We start from the raw sequence: 20,442 nt of genomic DNA, 5'->3' as shown, positions 1-20,442 counted from the left end.
ATTGGTTAGGGTTGGCTATAATTGATCTATAAGGTATTTTTGGAGACATACTGTCTCTCTTTTTAAAATTTAGTTGACTTAATTAATATTTTCGTCGGGTAATTGCTACACTGTCAGGATAATTAAGAGAGATCAGCACAATGTTTTTGCCTAATGAAAGCATTTTGGAGCAACATCTTTGTGTTTCATAATAAAGTGTTTCTCAAAACTTTACGATATTGTGACTCAAGTTATTTCAGTAACAAAAATTTTTAAATATTATTTTTCTTCAGCGTACTGAGATTGTTGGCATTGAAGAACATGCGAAGCTCCTACGTTTATTACGACATTACTTAACATGTGTTCCATAAGATAAAATACTCTTCTCATCATTTTTCCCACCATTTACGTGTTAAAATACTTTAGGGCACTTAGGCTAAAGGAAGCTTCCGTTTATTAACGTTATTATAAAATATAGTCGCAAATATAAACTATTGGCTATGATTTTGAAATTGAGATAAATAAGTAACTGCAGCAAACCTGAGTATATTAAACGTATAGAGCATTGCGTGAAAGTTACTTTACTTTCTTCTGTGGGAAATGTGGCGTTAGTTGTTGCAGAGTATGGGTAAACGAATCTCACGGAGTCTGAGGAAATGGAGGTTTTTCAATATCTACAGTGCAAATTCGTATTTTTATATATATATATATTTCGAGCCCTTTCCCATTTGATAGAAAAGTCTTTTCATCAAATTTTTCTTCCTTTCTCAAAACGTTCGCACGATCTCTGGCTGAATTTATTTTCTCTCTCTCTCTCTCTCTCTCTCCCCCCCCCCCCCACTTTGTGCGCTTAGGAAATAAATGTGGGAAGGGGTCGAGAAGGAAAATGGAGGAGGAGTGGGGGTTGGGGAAGGAGCGGAAAATTCTTGATGAGGTCCCTCGCGAAAAGCAGACGTGACGAGTGCCGAAAGACCCGAACAGCACAGACGCGATGTTACCGAGAAAATTCCGAAAAAAAGGGGGGGGGGGCTGAATGAAAAGAGGAACATCCGTGCTTCGCGATCCTTACATCTCGCCTGCAAAACCCCTTCCCCCTCCCTTGAGGTTTGGTACCAAGGGCTCCCGATGGGAGGTGTTTGGCGAGCCCCGAGACTCCCACCACGTCTAGTCCTCCCACCATCGGCCACCGCCTCTGCAACGGGGTGGCGGGCGATGTTACCCGCCGCGGAAGCGTGGTCCCAGATCAGACCGTCGCCTCAAAGAAACAGTGCTCCGCTGACTTCGAGCGCCCTCGGGGCCTTATCTGTTCTTCCCTCGCCGTGCTCTGCGGACGCAGGTCTTCGTGGTTCGATGGCATCATCTGCGGTAACTGAACCGCGTCCTCGCTCCTCGGAGGCCGTGCAAACATCTTTCATCCTCGGGGAACCTCATTTGGTAGGCGTGATTTCGCGAAAATGGAACGGAAGTCGATGAACGGAAATGTGACACAAAGATGGCGGACACACGTGTAGCAACATAAACCCGTAAATAGTCTCTTTTATAAATATTAGGGTGCATGCTAAACGTGTTTGTGTGCTAAATGAAACTTTATGATGATGAAACTATCCTGGAACATATATGGTAAACTACAATAGTCACAGTAAAAAAAGGAATCTCAAATTTTATAATGCCTAAGAAAATTTGCATTAAAATTATTATAATACATAATAATTCTTTCAATGTATCCACTGCTCGGTAGCACAGCGGTAGAATGCGCACTTATTAACCCAATGAACGTGGCTAAAACCTGGTTACTTGATTTTTTTAATTTTTTTTAAATATCATTATAGTATAGCAATATTATGTAATACTAATGTTGCATCATCTCATTAAAATTAAGGTTTGTTTGTTCTAATTATTTACAGACTGATTTTCAATTAAAAAACTAATATATAAACTTATTTTGAGTGTTATGTATTTTAACTGTATCAAAATAATATTTTAGTAATCCCATAAATGTATAACTTCCATGTGTGCGGTACCTGTATAGTACTACCTGCTTAATGAACTTTTAAAAAAATATACAGTTTCTTAAATAACATTCCTTGTCTAAAATCAAGTCCAAATGCGGGTTTTAGTATTTATTTAAGTATGTGTCTCTTTTATCGGAGCAGTTTCAAATAGTTTAAAATTTCCGTTTGTTAGCTGCTGCCATCTGCGGGTAATGGTGGCAAGAACGTTTACGATTCAGACAGCGAAATCTAGCGGCGGGCACAGAAATTAAGTTTCTGAATCACGTCTAGAAATTATGATATTTACTTGAAAAGCGAATATTTATCAGTATACTCATCACGCTTGGCATTATTTTAAAGAATTCTACTTTAAATGTCGTATTTTAAGTTTATTTGCAACGTGAACACCATGTGAAACACGCGAATGTGATCTTTACCGAGGTTATATGTTTGCACATCACTGGCGAGTTCTGAGACTCGATCACAATTTTTTTTTTTTTTGCGGACGAACTGTGTTTGACAATGGAGACTAATTCGTGCTCATTAGCCGTCATCAGTCGTGTTCGATCACTATCTCAACATTGTTCCGGGCGTGGCTACATGGCGATGGCGGGCCACAAAGTGACCACAACCACGTCACCGCGTGCCATCGATCAAGGGCATATACAGCTCCAAACATTTCCCAGAATCCGACAGAAAAAGGAAAAAAAAAAGGGGGAGCATTTTCTAGAATAGAATACTATCTCTATTACATGGGAATCGGGGTAAATGGAGCCATACACATAATGAAAAATAACTTTCAAAGATATTTTTTTCTTTGAAATTGGAATAGTTTGCGAGGATGAGTCTCAAAAATGTCTCTAACCACAGCGCCTTTCTCTCGTTTACTTTTTTTTCTTCCACGTACTATTTAAAGATTCGAGCAAAAGGGAAGATTGATTTAAAACGTTTTCATGGGCATACGTCAGTGCTGATTTTCACTTTTTTTCATAGAGAAACTCAAGACCGCCAAGAAAGTATGTGTGTTCATCTTTCTTGTCCATTTTTATTGTTGCTCTGTGACATACAGTAAAAACAGCAATGGCTCATTTCCATAAAAAAAAAAAGTTCTAAATTATTTTTCCACTACGTAACCGGGAAGGTGGAGGAAGGGGGGGGGGGCAAATTCCCCCCTTGTTCCCTTCACACCGGGGCCCATGCTTCTGACTGCTCCTGACTCCACTCTCTAGTTGCTGTCTGCTCGTGTCCCGGCTCGCCTTGCAACACGACCGTCGTAGACTCGCCGAAGGAGGTGAGCGTGTGAGGGGCGGCGGAGGCAGCGAGGGAGGGGAGGGTGAATAATGCAAGTCTCGGCGGCCTGATGCTGCTCTTCCTGCGACGATCGCGCCGGGGCTGGAATCGATAACTCGTCTGCAACGGTCGACCCAGTGAGCAGCCGACAGGAGCGAGCGTTCTCGTTCCGCCGCATGCTTTTGATTGGAAGTGGGTCACAGCACGAGGGACTCACGAAGAAGTCTATTTAAGGGGCATTCGACCCCGCCATCTTGTATTTTTCCATCCTTTTGGTTGTTATTCTAATTTAGAAATATTTATATCAATGTTTTTTTTAGCATGTCAAGGCATAAATCATATCTCCCAGACCTTCCATAGCTTGTTTACAACCACGTGTTTACTAACAGGCTCTAGTCTGTAAGCGCCGCGACGAAATAACCTATCATTTCACGCGGCCGATTACAACTTTCATGATAATCACACCAGTTCACAAGCGTTGACTTAAACAAGTAGCCAAAGGTTAATCCTATGCCACGTAAAACCAGAAAATTTAGCCCAGAAGCGTTATTGCAAGCGATATGAAAATATTTGGATTTGCAAGATGGCGAGGCCTAATCCCAGTTAAAAAGCCCTTTTTGCTAACACGGACGTGGTCATGACATCACTTCGCAGGAATATCTCTCTGCCTTGTCTGTCAAAGATTCTTTAATTCCTTATGGTTTCTTAATAGGCAGAATGGACTCCTAACCAAGAAGGTGGTCTCTGCAGGGCGTACTACATTGTATAAAATATACTAATCAAGTGATTATCTCATATTTTAGTTTCTCTGTTCTTTCTTGGCTTTCAGAAGCGTACCGGCTGAGGATGTGGATTCGATTATCACTACAGTCATAATGATTTTATTTTTCTCCGGTTTCCTCTAAATCACTCCAAGCGATTTCAAAGATTCCGTATTTCTTCTTACTTTTTTCATAAACGATGGTTCTTATATCGTCTCTGTTGAGATGTCACTTGTAATGAAAATTAACTATGGAAATTAATTACTTGCTTTGTGTATTGTTCACATGTATATTTTATAGGTAGGGACAGGAAAATTTCGCGGGTTCAGTGACCTCCATAGCAGAATAAACGATCCTCTTCATACTCAGGCAAAGGTCACATGTTCATTGGCTGCTGACTTGTGAGGCATATAAATTGGGTAACTTGTGATTCGATACCTCTTTGATTGAGGCTTTATAAATGGCCTTAAGTCCTCCACACTAACAGTGAACCATTAGTAGAAGAAGCACAAATGTATAATTATTTTAATTTTAGATTATCACGAAATTAATCCCCAAATATTTTCGGTCTTTAGTTATAGGCTACTGTCCATTTTAGTTTGAAATCCAAATAAGCTCGGTTTTAATATTATTCAATAGACAGAATACTTTAAGCGTGACTGATTGTAAAAGCAAATACACCACTTTAATGTAATTTCGAAGACCGGTTTGAGGAGTTCATACTTATATCGTCCCCTTGGCTACACTCCAGCTCATTTATCACTTCTGGGTCCTCTGTCATCGTGTTCGCTGACGCGTGACACTCATGTGACGAGGCACAACTCATAAATGGCTACGGTTATAGTGGATACATGTTCTGACGAATATTAATTCGTCAAAATAGCTCAGACTTGCTGGTCAGAACATAGTGGTTTCAGTGCAGGCGTGTTCTGATATAAGTTTGCTTCTATCCACCAGCGAAGATGAAACGCATAGACGATGCGTATTTACTTGAACGTCCGATATTTAAGTTTCAATTAATGAGCAGTGAAAACATCGAATATGTTAACGGATTTTTGGCTGCAAGATAGGATAAAGGACAGAATAAATTTATCAATTTAAATAAACAAATACAATTCAAATATATTTTTTTTTCTTGCATATCCCACCGACACTCGTTTTCAAATACGAGACTAATCAATTTTCCTACGTCAATTCTTATGACCTATTGATTAACCTACAAGAAACACGTGGACGTCACAACTATATGCGAAAGATCAAACAGGTTTGAACGACCAACTAGTTCTGACGTGTTCATGCGTAATACCAGAGGCGGTTGCAGGCAGTGTCAACAATTCCATTTCATTCGCATTGTTTGATTGTCCTGACGAACTTGGCGGAACACTTATCCACTGTGACAGCAGCCCATATGAGGTCAGAGTCGGCCGGTGAGCGGGTTGAGATCCCCTTATGATGTTGGAGTTCCCGTCACGTTAAGACTCTTTCAATCACCATGTGATGCAAACCCCTGTTGAACAGACCTTCTGAATTAAACACCTAGTTAGGAGGAATATTCATAAAAATAAGCTCCGTTTGGTCATTTAAAAAATAAATAAACTCGCAAGAAAAAGTTTTCATTGACAGTTTCAGTTTCAAGCTCTTTTTGCAACGCTGTGCCGGTTTTATTTAAACCCCTCTGCATATAAGTTCGCCGACTGGGAATTAAACCGGTTGACAATCGTAATTTTGTAATTTTTGCTGTAATTGCTGGCCCACTTTCATTAAATCAACCAAAATGACACCCGTTTCGTCCCAAGAAACGGTAGCCATCTTTTTTTGACTCGAGTAAGGAGATTGCTTGAACTTTTTCCGGAGATGTTTACTAATCGCCTGAACTTAGGCTACACGCATTACGTATACGAAGTGTCCATGGTGCCTATGGCCAAGGCGTCGTTCAATTTTCAGGTTAAAATTTTTATGTGACCGGTCAAGAACTGGTTAAACTTATAAATTTTTCTATAACGTAGGTTTTAGTGCTGTGAACTGTAACGTCATTAGTTCCCTGGCGTAAAAGTTTTCCAATAGTGATAAACGTCGTAAGATTCAAAATGCCCTCCTCCCCCCCCCCCCCCAAACCAGCTACAAAAGGAGACGCTTCTGGTCCGCTGGATCCGAGGCCGGAGTGACGACGAGATTCCGGTACGTTAATTAATGCCAGCAGGATGAAACCTGCTAAAATCACAATCTTTTGTCGAACTCCGTCCCTCTTCCTACTCTTCTTTATGTCCGTGATCTCGCTTTGTAACCGACAATCCCGTCTTTCCGCGTGGGTTGCGGCAAAGAACAACTTCTTTGAACGTCGTCATTAGTTAATTATTATTTGCCCTAGCGTTTTATAATTAATTACGCCGAGGATTATTAAGGGATGGCTTACAAGAAAGACTATATTTTTTAACTTTATTTCATGGTGTCATAGGGTTCTGGAAAAGAAAACTTGTAACCAAAAAATCTATTTTGCCTTCAAGAACGAGGCTAAAATGTACTTGCCATAATTTTTAATGTGAGAAACATCCATAACAAATATATTTTTGCACTTAATAATTTATAGTGGACACACAAACTGTTCTCTTTGTCTTAGATATCACAAAACATCAGATTTCAGGAACTGGGCTTAACATTTTCTCAATGAACAACAACGTATTCGTTTTCGTTTTTCATATACCTATGTGTAGCACCAAATTAATTAAAATATTGTTACGATTTTACCACGGGTTCGTAAAATATAGCCCAATTAAAGATTTTATCACTACAGAGTTTTATTTATGGCCACTACTTATGTCACTTACAAATAATCCTCCACAATGGCAAATAATCAATTGCACTTAAAAATGTTGCTTCCCCAGTTACTCAGTTTCCACACACCACACACCTCGCTGGGCCGCACCTCTGGCGCAACTCTCGCCGCAGCACCCCTCGTGGGTCTCCGCCGCGGGACTCCGTCTCCGCACTCCGCCGCCGCCGACGCACTTCCCCTTCGCCGAGATCCCACTCGACGCCTCGCTCGGAACTTCGCTGGGGACTCCGCCGCGCCCGCGACACTATCGCCCGTAACTGAACTCTCTGCCCTGGAACCTTCGTCCAGGGACTTCGCCGCTCTATCGCCCAGAAACTCCGCCGCGGGAAAACTCCCGACTTCACTGAACTACTCAACTCTGACTTTTTATATATCAGCCGCCATTTCTGGAACTCACGAGCGCGGCTGGGGCTAGTCCCGTCATTCCGCGCCGACGCGACGGCAGAAATCTCTCGAAACACGTGTCGGCGGCTCGCGTAACTCCGCAGCTGTTCGGTGTCAGTTACATGTCAAAGGCAAGGCGCCGCGCAGGGAGTTGGGGTGAAGGAGGGGGGGGGGAGGAGGCGACAATCCTTGTAATCTTCCAGGCGCGCGCAGCGCATATCATGTTGCGGCAGCCGCCAGCCAGCTCTGCACCTGCAAGTGTCGCGGCCTTGCTCACGTTCGTAACAATATGTTAACTGGTCTGTATCTGTAGCAATATAAAAACAGCAACGGTTAAATGCTAAAACTAAACAAAAACATTCGAATCCTTTTCATATAATAATAAACTCAGTATTCAATATTAATATCAACACGTGTATCTAATGAATTATTTAATTAAGTTTAATAATCTAAATAAATTAAAATTAATAATTAAAGTCGTTAAAAATGCCGAATTTTTATTCTAATTTATTAATTTAATTATTAAAAAAATCATGGGATTTTTCATAATTAATTATTTAAAACAATTAAAATTCGGCCTTGAAATTTTACTCCCATCGCGCCACTACTATTGACACTAACACACTGACATAAGCCTACAGTAGTTGTCGTAGCCGACGGGGATTCTCACAAAGTATTTTGCACATTTTTTTCATAACTTCGGATAGTGGAAATAGATCCCCTTTAATCGCCCCGATGTTTCAGAAAATAAAAAAAACATTCCAGAAATATTTTATGGCGATGTTTCCTTGTAACCGGCCATGACCGATTCCTTCCACAACATTCCTGAATTATTGCATCGTTGAATGTTAACAGTCTTCAATACCTCGTTGTCGACAAGTCGCAAAGCCCAACTTAAAAATTGATAAAATCAAATAGTGGTAAATTAGTGTAGGGCCTACCATGACGGCGTCAACATGGTAAATGCAAGTACCATTGTAATGGTACGGTCACAATGACAATGGCACGAGTACTTTGATTATGGCAAGAATATAATGACAATGGCACTTACACCACAGAAAAGGCACGAATACCTCGAAAATGGCCTGTTTATCATGATAATGACGTAGGTACCACGATAATGGCACGGGTACAATGACAATGACACGGGCACAGCGATGTTGAAAAGAGTACAATGATAATGCCACGGGTAACATGATAATCACATGGGTACCATGATAATGGCACGGGTTCCGTGTTGATGCCACGAGCATGTGTATCTTTTGCGCTTAATTTTTTGTTATTTTTATATTTGTACTGATATGTTAATTCAGATTTTATTTAAATGAATTTGAGACAATTTTTGGTATTTCTAAGCTATAGTATTTATCAAGTTTGTTAGTAAAGAGGTATATGGTTAAGTGTAAGACAAGGCCTTAACTTCGCCACTTCAAATAAGGCAATTAATATATAAATAATTTAATAGTAGTACGTCTCACATCTGTGGTCGACTCTGCCGATGGAAAAACCCGTCGCGGCCGGAAAGAAACTCCGCGGAATTAATAAATATGAATATATGTTTTTTTTTATTCTGACTTACAGCCCTCCCCCCCCCCCTTCAGGGTAGGGAGAACGCGGGAACTTTCCCCGGGCCGAACTTTCAATTAAGGATACCACGACTGGTGCGTCCCTTTCGCCCGGTAATAATAGCGGCGGTGATAATCCCTAGGACGCGACCCCCGTAGCTGCCCGCGCCCTGGTCATTAAAAACTTTACCAGTTCTTTTCTGACCATCGTACCTGTTGTTTTTTTTCTGCACAATTTCGGAAACAATACTGCTCCTTTTTTTTTTTGTGTTCCCACTTTTTCGTTTTACAATCTGTGTATTATTTTTTTCTGTTTGTCCAGTCCCTTTTTTTATGCTTCGCGATGACTTTGATAATGCGTAAAAAAAAGTTCACAACCAGCAAGTAATCAAGAGTCGCCTGAACTTTTTGTGTGGACGATCTGGGTTCAAACTCTTTGACAAAGGTTGCGATCTTTTGAATCAAGTTAGTGTCAAACTTGTTAAGCTCCTTATAAGCCACCAACATTTTGGCACATGGCTTCAGATTGACCGAAAAAAAAAAAAAAAACACTCAACTGCAGCGGGTGAAAATTCGAACGCGTTTGCGCCGCGATTTTCTCCTCGTATCACGTAACTGCTTGGACGGAACTGCTGGATTAGCCTGTTTCTTCACATGGTAGTAGGGAAAAAAAACATGTGAGCGAGTCTTTTAGTACTCGCCAGAGACGTGTAAACATCAAATCTCGGTAATGTGCAAACAAGTTTGTTTTCATGTTCTTCAAGTTAAAAATAAAATTGTAATACGAAAATCGGACACGAAATTTAACGTAGAATTATTTGAATTAATGCCGAACGTTATATTTAAACTGATAAATAAAATAGTTGCTTTTCAAACACTTTAACTCCTGGATTAGAATCACACATATAATGTTTTAGCCTTCCGCTAGAATTCGATGCCTGAAACGTAAACGTCATTGCCACCATAAAATTGAGATAGCAATTAGCAGCACGAGCAAATGGAAATTTTAAACTATTGTAAACGGCTCCGATAAAACCCCGGCTTTGTACCTGATTTTTGACAAGGAATTATATTAAAATACTGCTCATCGTTTCAAAATTCACTAAATAGTAAGTACTATAAAGTTTGCGCACACGTTAGAAGTTATACTTATAGGTAGAGATCGGAAAAATTCGCGGGTTCAATGACCTTCAGGATAGACTCCAATATCTTCTACACACTCGGGCAAAAGCCACCTGTACATTGGCTGCTGACTTGTGAGTCATCTCGACTGGGTGACCTGTGATTCGGCACTTCTATGAGTGAGGGTCTCTAATTGGCCCCCAGTCCTCCATATTAACAGTGAACCAATGGCAGAAGCAGCACTAAGGTATAATTATTTGAATTTTAGCATAACACGAAATGAATCCGGGAATTTTTCATGTCTCTACTTATAGGACATTACTAAAATATTAACCTGAAAAATTTTAATTTTAATATTAAAACACTAAGTATATGTTTATACAATTATTTTTGCCTAAACTACAGAAACCAGGCTGTAAATAATTAATACAAACAAATCTTAACCTTAACGAGCAGATTCAACATTATTATGACATAATATTATATTACTATGTTATTAAAAAACCTAATTTTTTCTGGTGACGAGGATTAAACCGCATAAAAAATCGTCTTTGAGATTCACAAGTGCGCGCTCAGCCGCTGTGCTATCGAGCCTATTGCAATTTTCCAAGGAGAATGTGTAACGCCAGTACATATAAGTACGTATTTTAAAACATGTATGTAATTACTTTTTACTGCGAACATTATAGTTTACCAAATATATTCCAGGTTAGTTACACTATCATAACGTTTATTAGGCACACCAATACGTTTGGTATGTCCCCTAATGTTAACGAAATTGACTATATACGGGGTTATGTTGCTGCACGTGGATCCACCATCTTGGCACCGTGGCTACACATTTCCGTTCATTTGTCTTCCGTTCCATTCATGAAATTACTCCAAACCAAAAGCCGTATAACGATATATATATATATATATACATATATACACACACACACACACATCATCATCAAATGTATCGCTTATATGTTTAGTTATGTATCGCTTATATGTTTAGTTATGTCGGAGCTTCTAGCGAAAGCAAATTTCCCGATGGGAGAATTTCTTCTGCACAGACGCCAAAAAATAGTGTTACGCAGTCTACGTCTGACAACAGCAGTGACTCGTGTCAGTGAAAATTAAGTAACGTAAGATATAATAATTAAAGATTTGTTTTTTAACTGGTAGGTAAATGTGGATTTCACCGGGGCCAATCCGTGTTCGACCTAGAGCGATTCACTGGCAAACAAATGGTCCTGTAATTGTTTCGATGGATAACTCAGCTTCGGCCAATGTGATAAACTGGAGGATTAAAGTTAATCAGTATTAGTATTAGCAGATTTTGCAATCCTGTTCCACTGCCACGGAGTAATTCCCGTTGTTTGCGGTTCAGGCAGCAGTTCGCGGACCAATCTCCAGGTTGTTTTGGTGCCATCACCACACGATCAGAAACGAGTCATCCGGTCTCAAACCCTGGGACGCACTACAACTTGGTTTTCTGAAGGGGGAAAAAAAACTTTATCTCACCCTGAATTTTTGTTTTCCTGACATCCTTCGCCGTAACAGAAAGAGCCTGAGATAACTTTACTTAATGTGCACTGCTTCCAGCAGGTAGATATTCAACACACGCGGAAGGAAAATACGTTTACTGGTTCCCTCGTTCGTTCGCTACGAGCAGAAACTGTTTAAAACGTCAACGGGGAAGATTTCTCTGGCTTCGGTGAAAATGAAAAAAAAAGGGGGGGGGGGGGTTAAAAAAAGGGGGTTTGTGGAGGGGGGGAGGAGGAGGGGAAAGGTTTGTGAGTAGTCGTTTTGTTATCGAAAGACCCTCGCTATTCCTCTAAAAGCACCTGTTGGAAACCATTATTTTACGACACGTGTTTGCCCTTTCCCTGAGTAACACGAGGTTTTATTTATGTTGTTATTTCAGACGTCCCGACCAAATGTAAATCACTATCGCCAGGTTTTCCCCTGGAGAACATGATGGCGCTGGACCATTCGCCGCAGGAGTTACACTGCAGGGACGATCCTTTTTTGCTACCCTCCCTCCTTCCCAATTCTTTCTCTTCCTCACATCCCCCCCCCCCCCCCGCCGTCCTTTTACCGACCCTTCGCTAAATAAAAAAAAATAAAAATAACCAAAACAACAGGAATCTTGCTCGGGCGTATCGGAATCCAATATCGAGTTACTGTAACCCCCAAGTCCCGCTCCCCCTCCCCCCCACCCTCGAGGGACCGAGAGACGCTATCGCAATCAGTGGCGTCTTGTGCGGGAGGGGATACCGCCGCTCATATCCTATTCAGCACCACGTCCACGGCACCCCAGGAGGAGCAGCTAGGGACAGGGAGGGGACGTAAGGGGGTAAAGGAGGCGGGGTGTTATAGACATTAACACGTGACCATTAAAGGCAGTAAGGACGCGCACCCAGGGCCCACAACAGGGAAGAAACGCCGCTCGGTGTGTTGGGAAGAGAAGGACCCACGAGGAAGGGGGGAAGGGGGAGGGGGGTTAAGTGTCCCCTACCCTAACTCTTGATTAGCATATCCTCGCCAAGGTTCGGTAACCATGACGACGCCCCAACCCTGCTGGGTAAGAGAAAGGGGGTAGGGGGTGGGGGGGGGGGGGGGTTTAAAGGGGGATTTGTGCAACGCTCGCGAAACGTTACACACAGGCTTTCTGCGCGTGCGGCGACATTTAGCACGCCCTGCCGGGCGTAACGTCTGCTCGACGACGGCGCCCGTGCGCGCAGAGCCTGTGTGTTTGGGAACACGTGTAGCCGCACGGGGCGAGGGATAATATGTAGTCCGGAGCAGAGCGTCGCTCCGCTAAGAGCTGGCTTTCCCAGGCTGCCGCGGTATGGAGGCGCGATGCAGCGCAGAGGTGAGAGACACCGCATGATAAACAAGTGAGCGAGTTCTTTCAGTACTCGCTACCTCACCACGAAACGAGCGAATTCACGTGTTCTCGTGTTGCAAACACAATTACACTCGTACACTAAATCTAACGAGTAATTCTTTAAACTAATGTGGAGTTTGATAAATATATACGCGAAATGTGTTTTCAACTACAATACTTGACGGGAATCACACGTAATTTTCGCGTTCACCGCTAGAATTCGTTTGCCGGAGCAACTACGTCGATTATTGTATCATTCCATTTGCAGAGCGAAATTTTTAAATATATAATAAAACTGCGCCGAGAAAAACGAACAAGACTTGAAAAAAAATATTAAACCCCGGATTTGGACCTGATTTTCAACAAGGAATTCTATAAAAAAAAATACTATCCATCTTGTTGAAATTAATTGTTCTTTGGCTTTGTGAACTTTGGTTCGAACCCATCCGCCACAGATGGCAGCACCGTGGTTACACATTTTCGTTTCAATCGACTTCCGTTCCATTCACAAAATTGCTCCTACCAAATGCCGTTTACCGAGAGCAAAGATGTCACACATGAAAAAAAAAAAAAAAAAAAAAGGTCCCAATTTCTCCAGGATCGTAGACGATACGAAACGGCTGAGGTAATAGTTTTGAAGGCGGAGTTTTAACGACGTCTTCGGACAAGCGAGTACTAATAAGTTTTAAGGTGTAGCTGATGCGACGGGCGGGACGCAGGTTCACTTCTCTGCATCACTGCAGAAACTCTCACGTCCGATTATCCGCCGTCCATTCACTCTCTCTGTCGTTTCGCCCTTCGCCCATCAGCCGGAAAGCTGCGTGACTTACAGGTGAGGCAGAAGAGGCGCAGAATAGAAGCCAATTTCCTGCCGCTCCCAGAGAATGAAAAGAGAGAGAGAGAGAGGGAGATAAATTGGCCGGGAGGAACTTTCTGCTGCGACGTTTACGTCTGAATTTCAGTGTCGTTTCCTCTTCTGCTGTCCGGACCATCGGAGGACGAAGGCGGAGACGTCGGAAGCAAACCCGTCGCAAATTGCTTCGCTTGTCGACGCCGTCGATGTTCGCTAGAGAGCTTTACCTATCAGATCCCCGAACCCTCTCGGATGGACCATGAAGTGAAGAGCAGGTAGACGGTCCTTGCGCCTGTTGAGCATATCCCCATCCAATCGCTGTCAGAAATTACAGCACACTCTAGGACTTTCTAGCGAAGAATACACAAACTGTGTCTGAAAAATATTATTTTGTACCCGCAGATGTTCTAGCCACTGTTTATTTCCGCAAGTGAAATTTTGTCTTATTTTTAAAAGGAAAGTATGTACTTGTAACTGTTTATGTTATTTACGCAGCTATCCAATAGTCCCGCGATCTATGCAACAATTTTTGTTGTTAAAGCAGGTATTTTTGAATCCAGTATTTCTTATCAGTTACATTATAACCTAATGATATTTCCTAAAATTTAGTAAGTAGAAATGCTAGTTATGTTTACTTAATGACCTACAAATTACACGCAGCACAGCACTTAGAAAGTCATATAATGAATTAGTGATCAAAGCCTATAAAATTTGGTTACATTTTTTTAAAACAAAAAATTTTCCAAATTATTTGTCCATTCAAAGCATTGTGATGATAACGGGCAAATGATCGAGTAAACTAAGTGATTTTAAAGGTAACTGAGTTCCCGATGACGGGAATATTGTGTTCGTCTGTGTATTCTTCATTTTGTTGTGTTCATTTGTGTGCATACCGTGTTTTCCGCCATTGTGTTCGTCTATGCTAACTTTATAGTGTCCTCCAGAGCTATTTACCTGATGTTAATAATTTTGTTCCGGTTTTTTGTGCGTTTATTTTAATACTCGTTCAGTCTTTTCGTAGTATTTTGCTGACTTGTTTCTTCTCCAACAGTGGCGTATCCAGGATTTTGGTTTGGGAGGGGCTTGACCCAGCTGAGGCTAGGCTTTATCAAGGCAAAAACTAAAACAATAGTGGACCCAGATGATTTTGGAGGGGGCTTGAGCCCCTTAGCCCCCCCTCTTGATAAGCTACTGTTCTCCAATACTTATTTTTAATTTGTAATAAGTAGACTTGTTTTTCTATTTTATGTGTTAGGTGCCGACTTTATTTGTAAAGTCTTATAAAAGTCGAATGCTCTGCAGTCACATTAGTCCATAATTTCTCACCCATTTTATTTTTCTCCACTATAAAAAATTCTTATAATTATCACAACATTTATTAACTACCCTGAAAGTCGTTATCTTTTTGATGTTGCGACTTACGATGATAATTGAATGTCGCTTGCAAAAATTGCCCAACGTTTAACTTAGTTTATTTTTTATTGATAAAATCAGTGGGGAAAACGTTGGTTCCACAGTGGCTGATTAAAATAATTTAATTTTTTTCCACATTTCATGTGATCGGCACGGCTCCTATTTTTCGCTACTTAAGGAGTTCTATGATGAATTTTAATAGAGAAAAATTGTTAGTGTAATTTTTTGACGTAGCTTATCATTAAAAATATCAGGACAAACTGAAAATATGATGATGCAGTTTATTATTTTATCCTTTGGTAGAGAGAGAGAGAGAGAGAGAGAGGAAGAGAGAAGAGAATTAGACAGACACACACATACACACACCTATACATACATATACACACACAAACGCTCCTCGAAACTAACAGTGAAGTTGCATAAGCCATGGCCAATCTCGATTCGGAAGAGACACTGTACCAAGAGAGCCGTTCTGAAACTTTTAACTGGCTTTGTTTTTATTTAAGCTTCCGGAACATGGTCTACCAACAACGCTTTTGCGTTCGTGAATTTTCGGTTCCATTCGTCACGGTTCACGAAGTACTCCCACAACTCCCCTCCCCCCTTACTATTCCGTCCCCGCGACCAAAGCCCTCCGACCACAACTCCAGCAAAGTTCTGATGGAGAAGTAAATAACAGCTCGGAAGCCAAAACGGTCCTTCTCCCTTCCGTTCGCCTTATGAAAACAACTCTACTTTTTAATTCCGTACGACAACTCCGACGAGAAACTAAATAAATAAACTTGGCCATTGTGTGCAGATTCGCATTTCGAACAGTGGAACAAAGAGCTGACATTCTGCAGGATAACAAAAGTATTTTCGATCAAGTTGGAATAAAACGAATTTGCGTGAGAACGAGGTCCTTCAACTTTCTATTTCTTTCTATTGAATTGTAGTGAAAACTTCCCACAGCTGTTGCTTCGCAGTATAGGACATTAACACCGGTATTTAGGTGTTGAATGTACTACATTTGTATCCTAAACGTATTCCTAGTGCCCTATAAGACACGGCCAGTCTCTTATTTTTAAGGAAACGGATTTTGGTTTCCTATCCGTTGCCGATCTGTTGCCCAAATTCCGCCTATGCGCAGAGCCCACTTTTTCGTACCCGCGTCTGGCGCCATTAACTCGTATATATTCATTTTCTTGGACCTCGGGGAAAATACCAAGCATAATTGTGTGCCAAATGAAACTTTATGGAGGCTACACTATCCCAGAATACATTTTGTAAAATTTTATTGTCAAACAAGAAATATTAGCAAGTTAAATAGTACTTAAGAAAATTATAAAGGTGGTTCAATTTTTGTGCGATGGTGCTGCCATCTCTAGTATTTTTGTCATAACAATTGTATCGATTATTACGAAACGTCCACTAGAATGCGTTGGAACCAGCCTCACGCAGGTAACCGTTTGTTAAAACTGTAATTTGGTTTGGACACGTTCTGGAATACGATCCGCGAATTAGGTTACGGTTGTGTCTCAACAAGGCAGTGCTTATTCGCTGCCTCACCCGCACGTCTTGGAATACCGCCCTAAGTTCCCAATGTTTAAATTTGACAGATTTTCTTTTATTTTAAAATAATTGCGCGTTACTGTGATACTTTTTGAATCTGAGGTTTGATAAATCACAGGAATAAATATATGGCACAATAATAAATGCTATTTATCGTCGCTGCGATCTGTTTTTCAGCCTTTTAAACGTTACATTTTTAGATTTAAATTTATACTCTATAACCGTAGGAGCTTATATAAAGGGAACACTTAAACGAGTTAAGTTGAGAAATAAGAGCCAAGTCTTATTTTGGGTATAGTTAAAAATTTGTTCAAATAAATTAATCTGGAGAAGCAATTATATTCAAAATAGCAATAAAAACAATTTAGCTAACATGTTAATATATTTAATAGTAATAGCATAAAAGTTACTAATCACTGCCAAAACATTTTAGTGTACGTGTATATATATATATATATATATATATATATATATATATATATAATTACATTTCACTGCTTGTAATTTATTATATCAACCCTGATTCTAACGTTTCCCGCAAATTTTAAGGATTTTAAAAGTAAGCAGTTTTAAGAAGTGGATTTTTCTCTGCTAATACCTACTTGACTTGTAAGTTAATTTACGAAACGATTATCTGCGATCTCCTGTCTTGTTTATATTTGCTTTCACAATATCTATTTTCACGATAATTAAGAGGATGATTATGAAACGTCTGTATAAATAAAAAAATACACTGCCACAAAACACGCAAAACAGTTCAGAAAGATTTTCAAAAGCTTAAAATTTTCTGAAAAAAAAAAAAAAAATCATGATTAGCATCAGATTATTATAAAACTGAAATCAGCGGCACAATAACGTATTTGATGAGTAGTTTTTTGATATTACAGTTCTTTTTTTTAGTATAATATGCGGGTACATCTTCGTAAAATAAATAAGCAGTATAAAATTCCTCATATAGGCTATACATACTACACAAAATCAAAGCTTATGCCTGTATCGTCTACGTGTTTTCGAAAAATCAAAACACACTGCAAATGGATATTTTTTTTACGGGATTTTTAAAATCTGTTTAAAGGTTGAGACGAGAATTTTTTTTTCCGCCAGAATATTGTCCAGTGATTCTAAAGCTATTTTTCTGTTGTATCGAAGCAGTAATTGCATGCTTCGGTGGATCTGGTTTCTTCCCTGGCTCCCAAAAAAAAAACGCGCGTATTGAGGAGTAACGGATAACCCCCAATAAAAATCGAGTTAAAACTGAATCATTCGCACCCCCGCACGAGGAGGGGAAGGAGACTGGAGGAGGGGGTAGCCCGAGGAATGCCGGGAACGGCCGCCGACCGCCGCGGCCGATGACGTACTGCCGCCGGACTTGCGTGACGTCACGCGCGCGCGTAGCAGCGGCGCTCTGTAGCGAGCCAGCGGGCGATATTATTTCATCCCTCGCTCGCGCTGGGATTTGCCGCCTCGCTCGCCAGCAGTAGCGCTTGTGAGGCGGGGGGGAGAGGCAGTGGTGGCCGAGCCCCATTTCACCCGGCGCGACCGATGGATGGCCCCATTAAACTCCCCCACACTCCCACTTCTCGTGCCCGGGTCGATTTACGGTCCCCCATGGACACCCCTCCCCCCCCCATTCACCCCCTCTTCTATTCTGTAGTATCCCGAGTCGCCGCGCTTCGGGCGGCTCCGGTATGATTCGGTCGCGTCCGGCTCCCAGTCACTTGTCAGTGCCGCCAACCCCCCGGGAAACCTACGTGTTTCATCGACCCTCGATCAGCCCCGGACACGTCCGAATCATCTGGGTTCGTGCAACTTACGAGACATCATAAATTTTCTCGATTTTATGTTGCTGGAATTACATTAAAAAAAACTTTCATTTTAGTTACGATCACATAGACTAGCAAAAACCTACACTCCACGGGAAACAAAAAAATGAAAAACAAATTTTCGCATGAAAGAGCGATTTTACACATTATGTAATTGACCTAACCCAACCAAACTTTCATTTTAATTGCAATCATCTAAATTACGAAAACCTACCTTCTTGAAAAATATTCTCTTAAAAATCGTTTTTTTATTACTTTCCATTACCTAAATATATTTTAATTATCACACTAACATTTATTATCTACCCATCTAGTCGTCTTCTTCATGATGTTGCGAATGATGATGATGACGAATGTCGTTTGCATAAATTGCTGAAAGTGAAGAAACTGCAATTGTTTAGCATTTAAATAACTATTTTTTTTTATTAAAAACACCTATGGGGAAAAATTTGGCTCCACAGTGGTTGAATAAAATGATTTAATTTTTTTTTTTCACACTTCATTTGATAGACACGTCTCGTTTTCCCCTCTACTAAAGGAGGTAATGAATTTGAACGATGAAAAATCGTTAGTGTAAATTTTGACATAGCTTTTCATTATAAATTTAACATTATTCAAGACAAACTGAAAATATGATGGCACAGTTGATTATTTTATCCTTTGGTAGAAAAAGAAAAGAGAAAGATACACACACACGCGCGCGCGAACTATCCTCACAACTAAGAATCGAGTGTCATAAGTAGAGACCGGAAAAATTCGCGGATTCATTTCACGATATGCTAGAATCCAATCAAATGTGCCTTTATATTGCTTCTGTGATTGGCTTAAAGTTTATCTGAAGGACTTTAAGCCAATGGAAAACCTTCGACCAAATAAGTATCGAATCGCAAGTGTCCCAGTTGACAGGTGTCACGAGTCAGTAGCCAATGAGCAGGTGGCATTTGCCTGAGTATGTAGGGGGTTGTGGAGTCTATCCTAGAGGTCATCGAAAGCGCGAATTTTTCCGGTCTCTAGTCATAAGGCATGTTCAATCTCGATTTGGAAGAGACAGAGGTTTGGTAGTTTTAACTGGGTTTATTTTAATTTCAGCTTGAAAAAATTTTCTTTATTAATGTAACACTCCTAACCTGATATAACTTTTACTTTTAAAACAGTAAAGAAAAGAAATCTGAAGATGCACGAACGCGGTTTAATCGGGCGACTAACTTGAGGTCAAAGAATATTCTTCTCGCTAACTCCATTACAACCTCTCCCAAAGACGACTCATGGAGAATGTCCAAACTGACCAACGACAACATGCGAGCAATATCTCCAAACACAGGCTGGAACACCCACTTAGTACGGTCACTTAGCGGCTTACCTACTGCAATGCATTTTTGTTTTGGTTTTAGATCGACAACGTACGATATTTTACCATTAATTTATTTGCAGTAGTTGTATGCCTGGACTTATTTTAAAGTAATGTGTTAATTAACGTTTGTTTGAATATAATAATGCTCAGCTCTTGTTTTCGAATATATCACTAGCGCTTTAGTTGCGGTAGTTAATTAACAAAAGGGGGTAAGTGTGAGAGAAGGCTTATGGCCTTAACTTCCACAACCTACAATGACGTTTAAAGAAATAAAATAAAACCTACATACAAACTCCATAGGGCACGAGTGTGTTTGAATACACGGGATGTTTCTGAACAATTGTTTATTACTTACGCAAAAATAAGATGAAAACATATTTAAGTTATGCGCATGGTATTGGGGGGAAAATATTGTAAAAACGTCCTCGTCTTAGTTTCCCACACTGTTCGTGTGTGGTAGTTGTTCTGAGTGAAATACATTAGTTCTACGTAGATCCCATCCTTTACATGCATATCTGAGCTGTCAGGCCGTACCATCAAAGTAATATGTTAGAAAATATATATTACGTTGACCAGTGCTGCATAAAAATTTTGAAAGCAACATACTTAAATTATCGCTTTTTTAAACTCTGCTTACAATGGGGAAAA

At 40.5% G+C, this 20,442-nt stretch overlaps 1 protein-coding gene across 2 annotated transcripts in view; it reads left to right on the top strand.

Annotated features, from left to right (window-relative positions):
* LOC134535523 (uncharacterized) overlaps positions 1 to 20,442 on the top strand; it is a 486,190-nt gene that overhangs the window by 166,661 nt on the left and 299,087 nt on the right. The gene's annotated exons all lie outside the window — the stretch shown is intronic.

This window comes from Bacillus rossius, chromosome 1, assembly GCF_032445375.1.
Source record: "Bacillus rossius redtenbacheri isolate Brsri chromosome 1, Brsri_v3, whole genome shotgun sequence".
Classification (NCBI taxonomy): domain Eukaryota; kingdom Metazoa; phylum Arthropoda; class Insecta; order Phasmatodea; family Bacillidae; genus Bacillus; species Bacillus rossius.
This window is presented reverse-complemented; position numbering and strand designations above follow the sequence as displayed.